We start from the raw sequence: 6000 nt of genomic DNA on the forward strand, positions 1-6000 counted from the left end.
AATCTTCCCATTGAGGAATGTTGTCTTCACATCCATCTGGTCGATATTCCACCCCATTTGAGCTGATAGTGCCAACATCGATGTAATCAATGAGTACCTTGCTACGGGAGAAAAAGTCTCATCGTAGTCGATCCCCTCGACCTGTGAGAAACCCTGGGCAACAAACCTTGCCTTATGTTTCTTAACACTGCCATCAGCTGCCTGCTTTACCTTGTAAAACCATCTAGAACTCACCATTGACTTGCCCTGAGGCCTTGGGACAACATCCCACACACTGTTCCAAATGATAGAGTCATATTCTTCTACCATTGCATCAACCCAGATTGGTTGTTGCACTGCCTCCTCGAATGAAGAAGGTGTGGAATCTACACACTCCCCAACCAGGGCAATGTACCGAGTGTACCGCTTGGGTGACCTCCTCTGTCTGCGCTGAGAAGATGGCTATCCCACATTCTCCCACACATCCAACATCAACCTGTCAGCTTCCCTTGAGCGTTTCCACCCATATCTGGAAGTATCAGCATGAGTGGATGTCTCCACTCCCCGATCCTCTGCATGCGGCTACTCCGCATCAATCTGAGGTTCCTCATCCTTAGGAACTGAAAGTTCCTCATCTGCATGCAGCTCGAGCTCCCTCTCCAGTGATAAGTGCATGGCTTTTCGCTCGTCGAACTTCAGATCCCTACGTGCCATAGTCCTCCAAGTGGAAGGCAGCTACACTCGATAGTTGTGGGGTGTATCTGTGTACCCCACAAGTATTCCCAACTCAGCTATTGGGTCTAGCTTCTTCCTGGCATCTTTGGTCACATGACAGTAAAATGATGATCTAAAGATTCGAAAGTGACTTACATCTGGTCGCTTCCTGGAATAGGCCTCCATAGGTGTCTTCATCCCTAGTATACAGTGCGGGCTTCTGTTTTGCAGGTATACTATTGTATTGCATGCCTCAACCCACAAATGCAGTGATAGGCTTTGGTAATGAAACATCGCTCGAGTTGCTCCCACAATTGATCTGTTCTTCCTTTTAGCCACCCCATTGTGTTGTGGGTTATGCGGTGCCGTCAATTCCCGTTTAATACCTTCTGCAATGCAGAAGTATTTAAACTGTTGGGAGACATACTCTCCACCATTGTCGCTATGAAAGGCTTTAATTTTCTTTCCAGATTCTTTCTCTACCAAGGCTTTAAACTCACAAAACCTCAAGAATGTCTGATCCTTCTTTTGCATAAAGTAGATCCAGCATCTATGAGAAAAATCATCAATAAAAATAACATAATACCTTTTTTTAGTGATGGAGGCTGTAAAGAAGGGTCCACAAACATCTAAGTGAACTCACTCCAGGATTGCTTCAGCTCTACTATTTTGAACCGGAAAGGAAGATTTCACATACTTACCCAAGGTACAACCTTTGCGTGTAGTCATCTGCTCAAGTTTTCCCTCGGGTAATCCTGTAGAAATCTGCTACATGATCTTTAGAGCTCCATGGTGCATGTCATGCGAAAAGAGTCAATTTTGCGGACAAAACCGACCTCCCTAGAAGCTAAGGCTTTCTAGTGACAAAAAAGACAATTAAGTACTATCTTTCCCTAAATATGTATTTAGAATACAAGCAACCAGGTGTTTAAAGCATACCTTTAGTCCAACGCTGTTTGTAGAAGTCCAGCCTCTCCGATCCAGATGAGCTCCTCCTCTTTGAAACCTGCATTCACTAACAAGCATACATAGCACCTGAATAACTCATAAAATAAAACATATTCATCATAAAGACCAAGGAGTATATGAAACAAATTATTTATAACAACTTGTTGAGAAAAATGAACTTAATTGTATTAAGCGGAAACAAAAGAAACCATTACAACCAGTGCCTTGGTGTTGTGCAGGTCCCTCCTAGGGTCCAGCAAGAGTTCTCCTTTACTTTGATCAGCTCACCCACTTCCAAATGAAGCTAAGAAAGGATGGGAATCTCTCCTCTCAAGCTCTATAAGGGAGTCCTAATTTCAGCAGCATCTACCCTTAGGAATGTTTAGCTTTCAACCTCCCCTCCCTCTGGCACAATGCTTGTATTTATAATGCTTTGGAGGAAGTTAATCAGGTCCATCATCAATGGGATAAGCCCCTCTTTCAATGGGATAGCTCCCCTGTTGATGGGATAAGTTCCTCTTTCATAGGGATGCATGAACCATCTGGAGGCGCTCAATACACGTCAAACCATCTTCTAGAATGCTCTAGATTTGACCACAAGTAACTTTTTTGAAGTAAAACTCGCGCCTTTTGACCTTTACAGGAGTACGCATCCACCCCTTTACAGACAGAGTGTACAAGTACGTAGGTATTGTGAACTTGAGGTGCGTACACGCAGGTAAGGTTAAGAGAAACTGCGTAACCAGAGTTAGTTGACTTTTTAAGGACTTTCTCTCTTTCTTGGAGTTTGACATGAGGAGCAGAGGTATGAGACTTGCCAAGGAGGATAGTATGACAGTTGATGGAGCCATACTAACTGCAAATAGTCATGGTGACAAATTTTAGTGTAACAGATTTCCCCCTAAAGTGCGAAGCCTATAGTAGATTAGGGTTTCATATCATCTAGGAAGGGTGAAGTACTTTATCATTTCAAGGATTATCTTGTGGAGAGCCCAGTCGGAACCTGCAAATATTCAACACAGAATACATATGTAAGATCATATCATCTCTGAGGTAGGCATTCCCATACTCAGATTGAAAACTTTAACTAGCAAACTAACTACTGCTCTGATATAGGAATGATTTCGCAGTACATCATAATCATAGACTCATGTAGACACAGTATGGACGCAGCCATCTGTTTATGCTTAGTCTACTGTATAATGAATACAAAACTCCTCGCAGCCTGGATGGTGGAAACTAGATCCAGGGTCTTCATTTCTACTTCCCGAAATAGTAAGATTCTATCCATGCGAATAAATGAGTTGATGTCGAACATGGTAGAAACCACTTGATTACCAGTCGATGATGTAAACTGTTAAAAAGTGTGAGAGGGACCACCAGTGATGTCAATGGTTCTCAAAGTACCCAGTACAATTCATGAGATGTGAATGAATGTGTTGATGTCGAACATGTCACGGAGTCCTTCGATCGAAAGTCAATGATGTAAACTGTTGTCAAAGGCGAGAAATCTGCCATTGATGCATGCAGATTTCAAGGTACTGACGATTTCTAGGTCATCTTTCTAGATAATGTGCTGATGTCGATAGAAAGCGACCCGTTGCAGGCAAGCCCACAACACGAAATCATAGATCAAGTTGAAGAAATGTAGCTGTAAGGACTGACTCAGGGATGGTCGAGATGGATGACAGGTATTTTGCAGATGAATGGTTTATTTGCAGTGACCTCTTGAACACATAACGACACGACGGATGGCTTGGTGACAATTGACCCAAAGTTAATACCCGGAACCGGTCGAAGATTTTCAATGTGGTTTGATTAACTGTTAGGCAAAGGATTTCCCAACCCAGGTGAATGAAAAGTGTCGTGTTCAAGAGTGGTGATAAGGTTTCTTTTGAGACAAAGGATAACAAATAGGCTCATTTTCCTCTCTTTTCCCCCACCATTTCTGGCAAGTACCTCTTTATGTTTTACAAGCTTGAGGAGGATAACATATGCTTGATTATAAGCTCATCCTTCGGATGAGTCCAACTTGGTTTAGATGCGAACCCTAAGAAGGAGTGGTCCGTTCTTGTTTGTAATCGAACAGGTCCTTTACTGTGAAATTTTAACGAGTCCAGTATAGGAGAAACTCGGCGTTTTTCAATTTTAGAGAGTCTGAAAAACTTAAGAAGACTCCAGGGTTGAACTTTTTCATAAATTTGTGTCTCCCAAGCCCGAAAAGGTATAAAATAATACTTGAGAGAACTGCTTGATCTTTTATGACCAAGGAGTACTTTCATAATTAGTGTCTTCGACCTGAAAAGTAAAAAGCGATCAAGGACACGTCATTTTATTTCCAATATCGAATTTGAAACGACAAAAATCCAGCAATCTTTTCATGTTTTTACGGTCAGAAAAGGGCTATAAGAGGACCGTCTTTTAATTCCGTTTTAGCGAGTGTAAAAGAAACGCTCGGCAATCTTTTCATGTTTTAGGAGTCAGAAAAGGGCTTAAAGATGACTCTACGGTTTCACTTTTTCGTAAGTTTTAACGAGTTCGAAAAAATGATAAAAATGTACTCATGGTTTTCACCTTTTCATAAATTTTAATGAGTTCGAAAAAGGGATAAAAATGTACTCATATGGCCGACTTTCAATTTAATTTACGAGCAGGAAAAGACGGAAAGAACTCAGCATTTTCATTTCTTTTACGAGAATGAAAAATAGCAAAATAATCTCGGGATTTTCATGATTTTAACGAGTCTTGAAAATAACTGAAATTGACTTGAGATAGGTTTCATTTTTACAAAAGCTTGAAACAGAGAAAAACTATGCTTCAGAGTAATTTCATTTTTACACAAGCTTGAAACAGAGAGAAAACTGTGCTTGATGCCCCCTAAGCGTAACTGCAATGCAGAAGTCTTTAAACTGTTTGGAGACATACTCTCCACCATTGTCGCTATGCAAGGCTTTAATTTTCTTTCCAGATTCTTTCTCTACCAAGGCTTTAAACTCACAAAACCTCAAGAAGGTCTGATCCTTCTTTTGCATAAAGTAGATCCAGCATCTATGAGAAAAATCATCAATAAAAATAACATAATACCTTTTTTTAGTGATGGAGGCTGTAAAGAAGGGTCCACAAACATCTAAGTGAACTCACTCCAGGATTGCTTCAGCTCTACTATTTTGAACCGGAAAGGAAGATTTCACATACTTACCCAAGGTACAACCTTTGCATGTAGTCATCTGCTCAAGTTTTCCCTCGGGTAATCCTGTAGAAATCTGCTGCATGATCTTTAGAGCTCCAGGGTGCAAGTGGCCCAGTATTCTATTGCATAACTCACCAACATCTTGGCTCTGCACCATCTTAGCTTTGGAACTCAAAACATCACAGTCATCTACCTCTAGCTTGTAGAGATTCTTGACTCGAATCCCTATTCGCTTTGTCTGTCCAGTATCGATATACCTCATGAATACCTTTCCTTGACTAAAGACTACATCATAGCTTTTATCTTCTAGCATAGTGATAGACACAAGATTCTTCTTCAGACCTGGTACATACTTAACATCAGTCAGGGTGAGGGGAGCTCCATGCTCCCTCTATAACACAATTGTACCTTCACCTGAAACATGGTACTTTCCATCATCACCATTTCAATCTGCATTTGGAGATCCTTCTCCTCCAAGGTATTGAAAAGATTCTTGTCACCTGACATGTGGAATGAAGCTCCACTAGCCAGGTACCACACACATACCACCATGGATGAAACCATGCATGCGATAAGTGAGAAATATAGTTCAAACTGTGAGGCCAGTGCCTCACCATCAGATCCCTTTGAGGAACCCTTCTTGGATTTCTTCTGTGGACAATTTGTAGCATAATGGCCCACTTCATGACAATGAAAGCATCGCACTTTCGATTTGTCAATCTTCTTCCCTGCATGGGAAGAAACGGATTTGGGATGGGACACCTTTCCTTTTCCTTTCCTCACCTTACTTGCTAAGGCTAGATTTTCCTCATTATCTTGCTTCGATGAGGATCCATCTCTGGTGCTTCTTTTGATTTCCTCCTACATCAGATCTGACCAAAGTCGTTCCCAATCTGGTAGTTTTCTCTTCCATTGATTGAGTCTTGGTAGCTATGCCAACTCTTAGGAAGAACAAGGAGTGCAAGGATCACCATGTCATCATCAGCAGTCATGATCCCTACACTTCCAAGCTCATCCCTACAGGTGGTGAGCTTGTTCAGATATGTAGAGATCATGTTTCCCTTTTCACACTTGAACTTATCAAGCTTGTATTTTAGCGGCAGCTTCCTCTGATTGTTGCTTTTCTGATATAAATCTTTCAATGTTTTCCACATCGAAAACGGTGTCTC

Source organism: Pinus tabuliformis, chromosome 8 (assembly GCF_031772625.1).
Source record: "Pinus tabuliformis cultivar Carrire ecotype Pingquan chromosome 8, CPIR1, whole genome shotgun sequence".
Taxonomy (NCBI): Eukaryota; Viridiplantae; Streptophyta; class Pinopsida; order Pinales; family Pinaceae; genus Pinus; species Pinus tabuliformis.